The 15,359-nt window shown below is 45.8% G+C and overlaps 1 protein-coding gene across 1 annotated transcript in view; it reads left to right on the top strand.

Moving 5' to 3' along the window:
* Positions 1 to 15,359, top strand: part of eepd1 (endonuclease/exonuclease/phosphatase family domain containing 1) — a 39,706-nt gene that overhangs the window by 4,359 nt on the left and 19,988 nt on the right. The window lies entirely within an intron of this gene.

The raw sequence follows: 15,359 nt of genomic DNA on the forward strand, positions 1-15,359 counted from the left end.
TAATCACCTGGTATGTCCAGTTGTCTTCGCTGACAGCAGAAATGACGGCATTGTGGTTTTACCTAAAACAACGAGCACGGAGGTCCTCGCTCATTATTGTGCTGTTTACTGAGGTAAACAGAGCTTGTGTGGAGGTGCGACATCACGTGACAGATGACATCATCGCCAAAACATCCAACTTCTCATTTAAACCGACTGGATTCACTTTGTGTGTCTAGAAAATTTAGCTGCTGAAAGTTTAAGGCTGTTGTCAAACCTCTGTTACCATGGAAACGAGACGACAAACCTCAACAAAACTACGTGTTTTACCAGTTCCGTATCATCCTGGGGAATTCCTTATGACACATTCATAGAATTTATTAGACGACGGGAGAGTACGGGCCTTCATGACGATCAGTAAGAGTATGACCTTTAGGAAAGAACAGATCCACGGATGGACAAATAGTTTCATTTGTCTCCTGCCTAGGTCTGGGCGATTTATCGGATTTTAATCTCAGTTACGATCTGGGTTTTCAACGATGATAAAAATAAAAGGGTGTGATTATTTTTCTCTCTGCAGTTTCCTCTCCTGCTGTCTTCAGCTGCTAATCGAGCGTCTCTGGCGTTGCAGCGCTGTGCTGTAAACTCCTCCCACAGCCGCTTTGCTTTCATTCAGACACTGTTGCCAACTTGGAGACTTTCTCGCTAAATCTGGAGACTTTTGTTGTTAAAAGCAACAAATCTAGCAGCTTTTACTGGAGTTATTAGAGACTTTTCTGGTGTTTTGGCGACTGACTTGAAGGCACATATTGTTCTGCAGTTACTGTAAGGAAGGAGCCGCGGGAGCCTCTCCCGTCCTAAAGCACTCCCAGGCGGCCAGTCTCAGTCGGCTCCGGCTGCAGGTCAATGTAGAATAACTGCAGTAGGTTGTGGAAGTTCACCTAAACATAGTTTATACCATTGTCAGTGACAACTGGCTGCATTATTTTCCTATACATAGTTCGGCCAGTTAAACACTGTAATATCCCTCCATTACGGGGCGTTACCATAGCAACGCGTTAACCAGCTGGTTCAGATCAGCCGTCTTTTAACAGGTGAATGAGAGAAACACGCTGCAGCCTGACAGCGGTGGTTTGGTATAAAACGTACATCCAGGCCAACATAAAATAGTTCCTATATAAGCGGTAAAAGCAGATTAAACAACTCAGAACCGTACATTAGACGGTTATAATGCACGACGTGGAGTCCAGAACACCACGACACGCAGCGTTGTTTATAAATACTGGATAATTTTGTCATAATCCAGCAGCCCTAATCCTACCTCAAACTGAATTCAGTCCGTTTTCAAGGGGCTTAGCTATCTGCTGTAAACAGAGGAATACCATCAGAAACAACGTTTAGCTGCACGGAGACGACAGCAGGATCTTTCACGTGGTGTTTTCTCACTGAGTTTGATGGTGTTTGTTCTTTAAAGAACAGCTCCTGCATCACACTCTGTCCCTGGTATCTCTGCAGGATGGGTTCATGGCGTTTGTGCAAACTGTGACAACATTTCCAACCTCTACAGACCTCAGTGTGAAGGGGCGGCTGGCTGTGTGGGTTTAGGGGCCCCTACAGACCTGATGACTATGAGGAACAAACAAAATGAATAATTTACCATAAACTCCCATCAAGAGGCTCCTGATCATAAATCTGCAGGGTTGTTTGCATCTTCCTTTTGTTCCCTGCAGCATTAGTGTGTCTGTTAATGGTGTTCAAGAGGCCGTCCTGTTTTATTGAGTCATCCATAAACCTCCACCACACCCAGAGTAAACAGTCTCAGGTAAACAAGCCCATGCATCACATGATCTACACGCAACGGCTTCTTCTGTCTTTATTCCGCGTTTTCATCCCTCTTTTAGGAATCTTCACCGCTTCATATTCGCTCGTCTCATTCCCAAGTCAGATTAGTGACGGTGGTTATGCAGGGATCAGTGCAGGAACTGCCTGCAGCAGAGGGATGAGGATGCTGGAGGGGAGATACGGTGTGTTTGCACAGTGTGAGCAATCACAAGATCCAGGCTGGGTTTGCTCACTTGCTGGCTTTTCTCCAGGCACAAGCAGAGAGCTACCAGAGTTCAGTGAACTCCTGTTTACCAGAGGTTGGACTGCAAGCTGCACTCAGGCTGCTGCATGTTAGTCATTCCCTCACACTGGGATGCAGGCAAGGGAACCAGACACCAGTAGCTGCTAGCGGCGGCTTGCTGTGAGCTGATGCGTGGGTACATCTGCGCTGTTGCCCAGAGGAAATCATCTGGATCTGATTTTGCAAACACGATCAGATCATCTTGCTGTTCTGCTGGGAAATATGCAGAACACCCAGCCGCCGGCAGGCAGCTGATATTCCTCCACCTTACGTCCCACCTTTACTGATCCTGGACAGCAGCAAGGGATCAGAGTTAGAGAGCAGCGGCGAGGAGATGATCTCTCCAGGCAGAGTCATCCCAGCTGTATGAATTAATACGGACGAGCCGGGCTGGGACACTTTTATACACATGGCTAGTTTCATAAATCCCACATTTATGTCGACAAGATCAGATCATCAAAATGGTTATTTATCTTTCATCAAGCTGAAAACAGATTTTTGTTTGTTTTAGGACACGTTCACATCCGTCTTTTTGATCCGAATCAGAGTCCGTTTGCTCGGACAGTCCGCTTCGTTTGGCGAACTGTGAACACAGCAAGAGAACTCTGATTCAGACCAAAGAAGAGACTTGGTCTGCCTACAAACGCAGGTCTCGGCCTGTTTCAAGCAGACCAAAGACAGGAAGCGGACTACAAAAAAAAAGAGTCCCTTCCTGCATGTGGCATAGCATTGCATTGTGGGTAAATCCATAGCGATGGCGTTAAGGGTCCTCTGCCTCGTCTGGTGTTCATACTGCGTCCATTGTTGCAGTGGATTTCTGCAGGATACTTGCATAAGACACAATAAAAACCCAAAACAGCCATAGTTTGGTCTCCATGTTTAACTGGCAGGTGGAGGAAACAGAGTTTTCTTCTTCATGCCGGTCTTGTCTTCTCTTCTGCTAAACACTAGTGCAGCGCCACCTCTGGTGGGAATGGGGAGATATTATTCTAATGGTTTGGTTGGTTTGACCAAAGTGCAGCGTGAACACGATTTCGGTCTGCATGGATACAGCCCCCCCCCCCATAACTGAGCCGAGTCACCAATCGGGGACCGGGTCTAGTGGACCATCCTGATGTGAATGCATCCTTAAAGGCGATGATAAATCTGATAAATCTGTCTGTAAACATCTGGAAGTGAGGAGAGCAGCTGCTGGAGTTTCAGGAGAGGAAAGATGTCCTGTTCTGGTCTGATGCAGGATTCCAGCTGCTCTACTGGACCTTGTTGCTGGATTTCTGCTTCCATGATGTGTTATGGCTGGTCGCCGGATACAGGAACGGATCCAAATGCAGGACTCACATTAACTGATTTTATTCCTTGACAAGGAGAACCAAAAAAGGCTGTGTCAGGAAGCCGCAGAAGATCGTAAGAAAAAACAAGACACTAGCTAATAATTTCTGAGGATCTGCAGCCGCAGGTAGAGTCCAGGGGCCTCTGCGACAGGGGCTGTCGCACGCACAAAACCTGGCGTACGCCAATTATAGTCAACTTTTGAGATTTATCAAAACATGACTTGGCGGTAAAACGTCCCTACCTCCACGCCAACTCTGACCCTGCCGTACGCACAAAATCTGGAGAAACGGGAAACGGCGACACCAAAGGCAGAAAATAAAACCAAAGAAATGGTGTGAAATTTGATACATTTGTTCAAAATCAAAAATAAACCTTTAGGCAGAATGTTGGACATTAACAGCATTTGCAAAACAAAAAAAAAAAAGAGAAAAAAACCCGCACATATGATATTGTTCCTCCACCACTAAAACATCAACCACTAAAATCTGTTCTGAAACGAAGCAGTGCTACATGTTATAAAAAGCATTTCACACAGTTAAGTCGTACAGAAGCTGCATTAATAATAAAAGTCTAAATGAATAATTGCATTAAAATGACGTGTCGTCCATCATCAGACTGATCTGGATGTTTCCTCCACCTGCAGATACAAAACATGAAGTGATGGTTGGATGTAAAATGTACCCAAATGTGTGAAGTGGCTTATCTGTCCCTGCTGGTGGACATGGAACATGGAGACTCTGGAGTCAGGCCGGCACCTTCCAAAGGGGAATGATGTGTGCAGATAGTGGAGACGCTACATAACATGCTACTAAATGACGTCAGCGCTTCATCTGCGTTCACCTGAACAATCATCCAATCTGAATGATTGTGTTGTCAATCATCCTCTCACGTTGGAACCAAACACTGCTGCTTTAGGTCTAGAAGTGATGCAACACATCAGAGGAGGAGAATTCTCATTTATTCACAAGTTTATCTTTAGTCTCATTTCTGTCAGGGTGGTGTTTATTTCTCTCCATCTCCTGCACCTCCTCCTTGATGATTACTGGTTCCTCTGCGAGGACGCTGCAGCTAGGACACAAGGTGGAACCACCGCCCCCCCCTCTCCGACCACATCTGCAGCGCTGCAACCCAGCTGGGACACACAGGAACACCAGTATGTTCCCAGTAAATAAACTGGAGTCAGAGACGTCTCATTTATGTCCGTTCATTTTATAATCTGAAACAAAGGAATGAAGCACTTCCAGCATCATCTGGAGCATTTTGTTCCAGCGTATCTCTGGACTCCTTCATTTTCCCCGCCAGCTTCTAATCTGTGGGAGTGGGCAGCCCCCCCCCTCCTTCTCTTGTGGACCAAGATGCACTTTCTCCCTACATTTTATTGTCTGACCACTTTATATTTACTTTCTGGATAAGTCCGGTGGTATGATGAAACACGCTGACAGCATCTGTCCCCTGCTGACCTCCTCTGTCTTTCTGGTGGTGCTGATGTCCATCCCGTCTCCACCAGATAAAATATTTTTACATTTTACAACCTCATTGATTAGAATTTCTACCTCATTTTCCAAAAAATTCTTCTTTTTTGGCTTTTTTTCCCTGCAGAACCGTCATGGAAATGAGCTCGATTAATATTTATCAGGGGTGTTTACCTGACCTTTTATGGACAATATGTGGGCGTGACAAGATGTTCCCTCACGTGCGCAACATTTAGTGTTAATCCTCATTTATGAAGCAAAACAGGCGTGGGACGTGCGTGCGCACTGCTTTGTAAATCAGGAAGTTTTTTTGCGCCGTATTTCCTGTTTTCCGGACGTACGCCACCTGTAGTCAGCATTGCTACGCACAGTTTGATAAATGAGGCCCCAGAGCTGAGTGAAGAGAGGAGAAACTGAAGAGCCTGCACCAGCAGCGAGCAGGTGGTCAATGAGGGAATAAGCAGCAGGTGAGGCATATGACACAGGTGAATAATCAGCTCTTGAGTCAGCCAGCAGCTGCAGAGGCCCGAACGTGCCTGAAAGAAAAGAAATACAAAGTGAAACAAAACTCATGTAAAGAAAAGGACCAGTTCATAACATGATGCTTCAGATGTTTTGTACTGGTGAAAGGTCTGGACAGCAGCAAACCAGTTCTCCTGTTCCACCATGCTGCTGTGATGGAGGCAGGATGGAGCTTCAACCTCCATGTGTGGATTTCAGGGTGAACTGTGTTCCCATGCACTGGTTTCCAGTAGAGAATCATGTCTGCTGTTAATGAAGGCCACCAGCATTCAGCCTTGTCCCAGCATACAGAGATTCCTCCTGAATCTCTCGACAGTTTCTTTGAGACAATTTTTAGATTTCAGTTTTCTCAGATGTGGGATCTTCAAAGTCATAACATTTTATTCTGTTGCAAAAAACCTAATTGGTTGTCAAATTCTCCTCCAGTTCTTGTGTGTTTATGTTTTACTGGGAATAAAATATTAGTTGATGACATTTGTAAATCATTAAAAGCATTTGTAAAGCATTTGAAGTATGAAACAAGAAATGGGAAAAACCAGGTTTATATGGATGCAATGAAGACTGGATGGGCATAAATATTGTGGTGGTGTAGTTTGATGTTAGATAGCTGGATATCCTCTGTGAGCTGAGCAGGCTGACCCAAAGCTTCAGGTTCACTTAAGGTTACTTTTTAAGCTTTACTATTAAAGAAACAAGGGTAGTATTGGATCTGTGCTGGCTTTGGAAACAGGGAACAGCTTCCTCTTCAAGTTAGCCGAAGCTACCTGCAACCAGACTGGTTTCTGCTGGGATTTTGTCTCTAGTTTATTTTATCACTGTTGTGATAATATTTTGGCACATAACAGACTTTAAAGTTATATAATGAGCTTTTATAATGCCATAAATTGGCATCCTTACCATCAATAAAGGAAACCTTTGTCCAGATTTCGCCCTCGTATCTCCACCGTTCTTTAATGCTGTTAGCAATTAAGCTAACAGACGGCTAAAAAAACCCGCTAACATGTAGTCTACAGCAGCCTTTTGTTTTCACTCTACACCAATAATATTCAATAATATTCCTGCTCTTTTAACACCTAATTATCATGTAATCAGATGAACTTCTGCTAATTGTTTTGACAGAGAACTGAGAGCTTATTAAACCACCAGTGTCACCACGTCTGTTGTTTACCTGTGTGTTCCTGTTTTTTTGTTTTTTTTTTACTGTAACTTCTCTAAAAGTTTAAATGAATTCAAATAGATTATTCTGGAGGAAAATACACTACATATGAACACTCTGGTTTTGTTTCACTGAATAAACCAGCTGGAGTGAAACTGGTGTTACTGGATTATCGTCCTACTTTCATCAAGTCTTGACTTGTTTTAATTCAGCTTGTGTTGTTTGTTATAGGTCCTTCTCATACCTGTGTGTGTTTTCCTGCATTGTGTGTGTGTACGTTGTTTGCTGACAACTGAGACTAAATGGAAAATGAACAGAATGTGTACGTGACCATGCTAGCAGCTTGGTGTTGGCCAACACTGAAATGCTGTTTCAGCAGTCGCGCTCATCACTTTGTTACATCAACTCCATCACAAACCGACGTGACGAAAGCAGCTTCACAGTCAGGAAACGGCTCAAGAAGTCATTGTCACGTAAAAGTTCTGACTCGTATGACGTATTATGCTAAATTTGACCATAAATGTATATTTCATGCAATGTTTCTGCAGCTCCCTGCTTTGCAAGAAGCATGGATGGTCTACTCAGAGCTCTGCTACCACAGTCTATCTTCAGATGGATTCATTTCCCAGCATCCTAACATGTTGGTGATTGGTTGGCAGTGTGACCGCGTCCATTTCCACTGTTATCTATATTTTCTGTGGACAAAACATTTATACAATGAACAACCGTAGCTGAGTCAGCCAAACTCATCGCCGTGTGGACAGGGCCTCAGCAGCTGGATCTGTTTCGGACTAAATGATCCAATCATCATGGAGCTTTTCCAGTACGGCGTACGTGCTGCCAGCTGGTGTTGGTTGGGGTGCTGCTAAATGACGAGCAGGCAGATTGTGTTCTCACCATTAAGCCATAAAGGATTGAAGTGTATTACAGGTGTGGCTGCAACAACAAACTTAACAGCAAAAACATTTATGTAAGGTTCATAATGTTGTGTAACTTACAGCTGATACATGGACTACCAGCAATAAAAGCAGAGGAAATGTCCATTTTCTCATTACCTCTACGGGATTCCTCGGCTTTAACCACCACTAAACACCTTAATTATTTGCTGCTTTTGTTCTGCCTAGTTTCTTGTTTTAAGTGTAGAAATACGTGTTGACACTGAACCCATTTATCCCAGTAAACATGCAGACACGATGTCTTCCGGACAGATTATGAAGCTGAAATAATGTAAAATGGTTGTACCAATAGAAATAGCAGCATAAAGAGAAACCAGAAGACCAGAAGAAGAAAACAGGATTTATTACTAACAGAACTTTAATCATAGAGGACCATTATTCTTCTACTTTCCGGATCACTTGTTGATCTTTGGCTGCTCCTGATTGGACATTACCATCAGTTTAAGCTCTCTGATTGGTGGAAAGTCTGACAGGAAGTGTCTTTATCATCATGTCCAGGTGAAAATAGAGGTCTCTTAGCAACATAGTAGTGATGGTGATAAAGATGTGCTAAATAATGGTGTTATCATGGATCATTGTGGATTTAGAGTCTCTGAATAAGCACTACATGTTGTGTTTGGATTGTAAACCTCCTGGATGGATAGAAATGCTGGAAAACCTCCGTAGCTCAGCTGAACGGTCACTTATCCATGATAGTAAACTGCTGATGACATCAGAGATGCGACTCGGAGGCAGAAATTTTGAAGAGTTTTAAGGGTTAATTAATGCCGTGATAGCTGTAGGCTTTCATTCCCACTGTAAGGATTTGTTTACAGTAATTACAGGTAGGAAGCAGGTAGGAAACAAAGCATTGTGCAAATAATCAGAGCCACTTCCAGGTTTTGTAAATGCCAGACCGGCGTGGGGGACTCAGATCACCACGTACATGACCTGGTGTTGCTGAGATGATGCATCTGACATCTGTGTTGGGGACAGACGGCCTGGATGGCGACAACACGCATTCCTTTAATCTGTCTGTTGACCAGAGACGCAGAGAAACATGAAACATCAACACGTCCCTGAAAGGCCCTCATATTCGCTCCGATCGGGTCGAGGCTGCTGAGGTTGAGAGGACGGGATGTTGCAAAGACGCTTTGTGTGCTGCGCTGACGGGGGAGTTGGGTGCTCATGTGGAAATTTCCATTGGCGCAGCATTTCATTGTGAGTGAACAGTAAGTTGGGAGCATTGTCCAGCAGGTCCTGCCAGCCAACAGCCACTCCGGCCAATGAGCTTTCTCCAATACTCATCTTCCTTTCTGCTAACCAAAGCCAGTTTGGACTTTTCTTTTGTGTCTTGCCAACGCTTGGACATTAAGCAGCAACTAACTTACTGTGATCTATGAGGCAAAGTTTTAATCAGCAGGATGGAGACAGAAGATCCATCAAGTGTCGAGAATCAATGGTTGATATGAAGGGAAGACATCTGAAATTATGTTGGGATCATGGAGTCATTCCTTTACTGTCACTGAGATCCGACTTTTAGTCAAATCTCAGAAGATTTTTCCCCTTTCAGAGCTGCAACGTGTTGCACATTCCAGACCAATGCAAACGTCACAGAGACAACAGCCGAAGAAGAAGAGACGACCTGACAGATTTAATGTAGTCCAGGACCAGAACCAAGAAAGAAATCCTCCATAAGGACCAGTACCAGGAAGGAAAACCTCCATCAGGACCAGTACCAGGAAGGAAAACCTCCATCAGGACCAGTACCAGGAAGGAAAACCTCCATCAGGACCAGTACCAGGAAGGAAAACCTCCATCAGGACCAGTACCAGGAAGGAAAACCTCCATCAGGACCAGAACCAGGAAGGAAAACCTCCATCAGGACCAGTACCAGGAAGGAAAACCTCCATCAGGACCAGTACCAGGAAGGAAAACCTCCATCAGGACCAGTACCAGGAAGGAAAACCTCCGTCAGGACCAGTACCAGGAAGGAAAACCTCCATCAGGACCAGTACCAGGAAGGAAAACCTCCATCAGGACCAGTACCAGGAAGGAAAACCTCCATCAGGACCAGTACCAGGAAGGAAAACCTCCATCAGGACCAGTACCAGGAAGGAAAACCTCCATCAGAAGCAGAACCAGGAAGGAAAACCTCCATCAGGACCAATACCAGGAAGGAAAACCTCCATCAGGACCAGTACCAGAACCAGGAAAGAAAACCTCCATCAGGACGAGTACCAGGAAGGAAAACCTCCATCAGGACGAGTACCAGGAAGGAAAACCTCCATCAGGACGAGTACCAGGAAGGAAAACCTCCATCAGGACCAGTACCAGGAAGGAAAACCTCCATCAGAACCAGTACCAGAACCAGGAAGGAAAACCTCCATCAGGACCAGAACCAGGAAGGAAAAACTCCATCAGAACCAGTACCAGGAAGGAAAACCTCCATCAGGACCAGTACCAGGAAGGAAAACCTCCATCAGAAGCAGAACTAGGAAGGAAAACCTCCATCAGGATCAGTACCAGGAAGGAAAACCTCCATCAGGACCAGTACCAGGAAGGAAAACCTCCATCAGGACCAGTACCAGGAAGGAAAACCTCCATCAGGACGAGTACCAGGAAGGAAAACCTCCATCAGGGACAGTACCAGGAAGGAAAACCTCCATCAGGACCAGTACCAGGAAGGAAAACCTCCATCAGAACCAGTACCAGAACCAGGAAGGAAAACCTCCATCAGGACCAGGACCAGAACCAGGAAGGAAAACCTCCATCAGGACCAGAACCAGGAAGGAAAACCTCCATCAGGACCAGTACCAGGAAGGAAAACCTCCATCAGGACGAGTACCAGGAAGGAAAACCTCCATCAGGACCAGTACCAGGAAGGAAAACCTCCATCAGAACCAGTACCAGAACCAGGAAGGAAAACCTCCATCAGGACCAGAACCAGGAAGGAAAAACTCCATCAGGACCAGTACCAGGAAGGAAAACCTCCATCAGAACCAGTACTAGAACCAGGAAAGAAAACCTCCATCAGGGACAGTACCAGGAAGGAAAACCTCCATCAGGACCAGAACCAGGAAGGAAAACCTCCATCAGGACCAGAACCAGGAAGGAAAACCTCCATCAGGACCAGAACCAGGAAGGAAAACCTCCATCAGGGACAGTACCAGGAAGGGGCAACAACCAGTAACACTCTCAAGCTGGTTGGGTCTGAAACAGGTGCACATCAGACCTTCACAGCCCAACACTCGGCATATGGCGGTGGCGCTGTCACCAACCTCACACGGACGCGGCGGGTCACCCAGCCTGATCTGAAATCAGCCAGCTTGTGAAATTACACGGTTGGCGGAGGTGGAAAAGATGGCAGGTGTTCAGGTCACATGGTCTTTCTGACCTGTCTGTTGGTTGTTCAAGTCATTGACACCAAAACTGTTTCCATTGCAACATCCAACATGTGAGAAGCTGTAAAACCTCCTGGAGCAGCGTCAAGCTGGACGATAAAACCTGAGACCGCCTCCGCTGCTCTCCCAGGTCCACATGGATGGTCTCCTCCGCACCCCTCACGTCCTGTGTGAACACGAGCTGCAACTCCCACGACGAACTGAAGTCAAAAGATAAGACCTGCTCAGCACCAGGTCGTCTGACCTAACCAGGATGCTACTTGCCGCTGTCCTTGTGCCTTCAGTGCAGCCAAAACTCTGTTATATTGTCCTGTTATTCGCTGAAAACTTGAAGCCAAAGGTGGTCTATGAAAGAGCAGCAGCCTCGCTCCAGCTGAAGTCTAAACAGGAAAACGTTTGAACATGAGAAATCTGGAGATATGGACTGAGATCCACGGCGTGCACGCGGTTATTCATGGTTTACAGCTAGAAAAGGCCGACTTGTGATTGACTCTGAGGGTTATCTCCTCGCTTCTGATTACGCAACCTTGTGTCTGACCTCAGATTGCTTTTAATCTGTCAGAAACGGCAGCAGACAGTTTATTTACCTTCATCCTGTATCTATATCTGCAGACATGGAGCCCGGTTTGACGTTGCCCCCGGCCTCGGTTGTCACGGTAACGGAGAAGGATTAGATTTGCTGTATGAGTCAAGGTTTTGCGTTTTAGTGTGGATGTATTTGAGCTGTTGCCTCCTGCAGAGTTGTTCTACTAACCTTCTAACAGAACCATCACTGACTCAGCGGTACCCTCCATGCACCCGTGGACCGGCTGAACCTCCGGTCCAGCTCAGGCCACGCCGGACTGGAATCCTCACCGGCATTAATGGGCGGATCAGGATCTAAACCAGCAGGAGGGGAGCGCGGTCTTAGTGGGATCCAGCCTACAGGGGAGGAAAGGGGGTATTGTCTGTGGAGCTGCGGCGCTGTTTGCTCTGAAAACACAATCTGGAAACGAGCGGCTCACAAAGGTCACATTGAAGTTTCTGCATGTGATCTTACCAGCTGTGTTACGTAACAGCCAGGCTTCATGGGCGGGGCGGGATCAGAGCCGGGGGGGGCGTGCTGTAGGACTGGTCCCATTATAAACACAGATCTGTTCTGTTCAGGTTCCACGCCCTAAAGCTGGACTGGGATCTGGTTTTGCTCCCTGAAGCCAGACTGGGATCTGGTTTTGCTCCCTGAAGCCAGACTGGGATCTGGTTTTGTTCCCTGAAGCCAGACAGGGATCTGGTTTTGTTCCCTGAAGCCAGACAGGGATCTGGTTTTGTTCCCTGAAGCCAGACTGGGATCTGGTTTTGTTCCCTGAAGCCAGACAGGGATCTGGTTTTGTTCCCTGAAGCCAGACTGGGATCTGGTTTTGTTCCCTGAAGCCAGACTGGGATCTGGTTTTGCTCCCTGAAGCCAGACTGGGATCTGGTTTTGCTCCCTGAAGCCAGACTGGGATCTGGTTTTGTTCCCTGAAGCCAGACAGGGATCTGGTTTTGTTCCCTGAAGCCAGACTGGGATCTGGTTTTGCTCCCTGAAGCCAGACTGGGATCTGGTTTTGTTCCCTGAAGCCAGACTGGGATCTGGTTTTGTTCCCTGAAGCCAGACTGGGATCTGGTTTTGTTCCCTGAAGCCAGACTGGGATCTGGTTTTGCTCCCTGAAGCCAGACTGGGATCTGGTTTTGTTCCCTGAAGCCAGACTGGGATCTGGTTTTGCTCCCTGAAGCCAGACTGGGATCTGGTTTTGCTCCCTGAAGCCAGACTGGGATCTGGTTTTGTTCCCTGAAGCCAGACTGGGATCTGGTTTTGTTCCCTGAAGCCAGACTGGGATCTGGTTTTGTTCCCTGAAGCCAGACTGGGATCTGGTTCGTAACATGTTTCTCCTCCTGCCTGTAAAACTGACTTAGTCCTACTCCACTCCATCCGACACCACACTAACTGGTTTGTTTCCATTACAACTGAGGCGCCCTAGTGCGGGCAGGTGGCACTGATTCCTGTTGACACGACCCAAAGTCGTTACATGCCCACGACTCGTCTTGTCACATCCCATCCTGACCAGTAGTGGCCTGTTAAACTGACTCTGCACCACCAGAACCCCAACGGAGTAGATGCTAAACATGAGTCTACTGGACCCGGAAGGTCCTGATGGAAACTTCTAGAAACCAGAAGGAGTGGAGCCGGGCTGAGCTCAGTAGGTTCTGGTGGAAAAGAACCAACAACTCTCCGCTAACTGGAATCTTCCGCTAACTGGAAGCAGATTTCTGCTTCAGGGAACGTTCTGGGCAGAATAAACTGAGAACAGTGTTTGCGCTGGTGCTGATCCCTGAACCTGAGTGGAGATACTCTCAGGTCAGTGGCAGCGATCAATGTGCTGCTGCCCAGCTTTGCAATCAGAACCTCAGCAGAAAAAAACTGTTATGCAACGTGATTTTCTCCGTCTGCTTTCAGATTAGTTGGTAGGAGCTGAAAGAGGCTGAAGCATGGCCACCAAGTGCCACCAATTCAATTTCACTCTGGTGCTGGAGCGCTAAATCACGTTGGCATATGTTGTTGTAGAAAAAGCTCTGTGTGTGTGTGTGTGTGTGTGTGTGTGTGTGTGTGTGTGTGTGTGTGTGTGTGTGTGTGTGTGTGTGTGTGTGTGTGTGTGTGTGTGTGTGTGTGTGTGTTGTCTTGCATAATTGTCTCTAATGTAATAACCAGCTCAGCTTAAGCTCTGGAAGACTGCAGCGAGCAGGATGTAGAAACGTTTTCCTTTGGAGCTCATTTGCAGAAGACGTAATCCACGTGTAAAACTGAGAAATGTTTTTTCTGCACAGACTCTCCTGCAGCGGTTCCTCCTCAGAGCCAGAATGAAAGCTTTCTCTCTCTCTTTTTCTCTGTACAAGGTGTTTTCTCTTCTTTTCGATTCTCTTTCTGTCCCTCTTCTGTCCTCTCCGGTCCAGTCCAGCAGTACAAACTTTGTAATACAAACAATTATGCAAAATAAATAGAAAAATAAAATAAAAATCCAGAATATCAAGGGGAGCATATATCTATGATGCTTCCCTTGGCAAAGGAAATTTTCCCAGCAGAATACAGCATCCAGAAAATCCATTTTGCCTGCTTAAATGCTGGATAAGACAAAAAAAGAAAAAAAAAAAAAAGCTGGCGGTGCTCCCTTGACAAATTTACTGCTTTTTATTGTGCTGACTGTTGGTCTGGAAAATAATTCCAGAAGTAAACAGATAAGAGTTTATTGGGCCTCGAAGGTCTCGTGTTGGCAGCACGTTGTTGGCTCAGGACAGCAGTTCAAAGGTCCTCAGTTGGAGTTCCTCAGGTTTTCTCAGCACTGCGCCAGATTTCCTGGGAAAACGCGCTGTTTGTTATGGTAAGAATTCTGTATGAATACCTGATGTGTGTGAACACTACATGACCCTCTATGCTGAGCTGTGCTGCGTGGTGGAATAAAACTTCATCCTCAGCAGGATGTAACATCATAGCAGATGTAAAACACTATATCGCAAACCAAACATTAAACATGTGAGCGAATGACTGATATAAAGTCATTTTTGGCCTTGGATGTTTCCCTGAATGCTCTTTGGCAGTAGTTCTGCAAAGCAGTTGGGATTTGGGTGGAGACAGACCAGCTCGGACTGATATCTTAAAGCCAAAACAGAACCAACCAGTTGCGGAGATTACTTTGTTGTTTTTTTTTTGTTTTAATCTTTGGTGCAGTTTAAGCTTTGGATTCTTCAAAAGGCATCTGTAAATCAAATCACAAATTGTAGTCATGTATACATATATACAAGCAACAATTTAGCGTTTGGCTGAGTTTAAAAAGAAAAAATGAAGCATTACAGAGCAAACAAAACAAATCCAAACAAAAAACATTTGAAACAAGATTTGGCCTCTTAATTTGACCAAACCTAGCATGTACAGGAAGCATGGATGTTGCTTTTATACATCTGTTTTACCTTTTATGCCACCTCTAAATAAAAAAGTGGGAACTATGTGTTCTTCAGTTGCTGGATTTCTGCTTCCATGAAGCTCCAGATGTTTTGTACTGGTGAGAGGTATGGACTGCAGCAGACCAGTTCTCCTGTTCCACCATCAGGATGCGGTCCAGCATGGTGGAACCTGCAAAGTCTTCCCTGAAAGAGACGTTGTCTGGATGGGAGCAGATGTTTCAGCATTGATGGAGCTTCCCAGATGTGGAAGCTGCCCACGCCATTAGTGTGTGGATTTCAGACTGAGCTGTGTTCACAGACCGTGATTTCTGGAATCTTCCTGAGTCTAAGCACTGGTTTCCAGTAAAGAATCCTATCTGTTTTTAACGCTGAAGATTACCAGCATTCGGCCTTGTCCCAGCATACAGAGATTCCTCCTGATTCTCTGAATCTAATCATGATATTTTACACTGTTAATGTTTA

The sequence above is a fragment of the Telmatherina bonti genome (genome assembly GCF_933228915.1).
Source record: "Telmatherina bonti genome assembly, chromosome: 19".
In the NCBI taxonomy this organism is placed as follows: Eukaryota; Metazoa; Chordata; class Actinopteri; order Atheriniformes; family Telmatherinidae; genus Telmatherina; species Telmatherina bonti.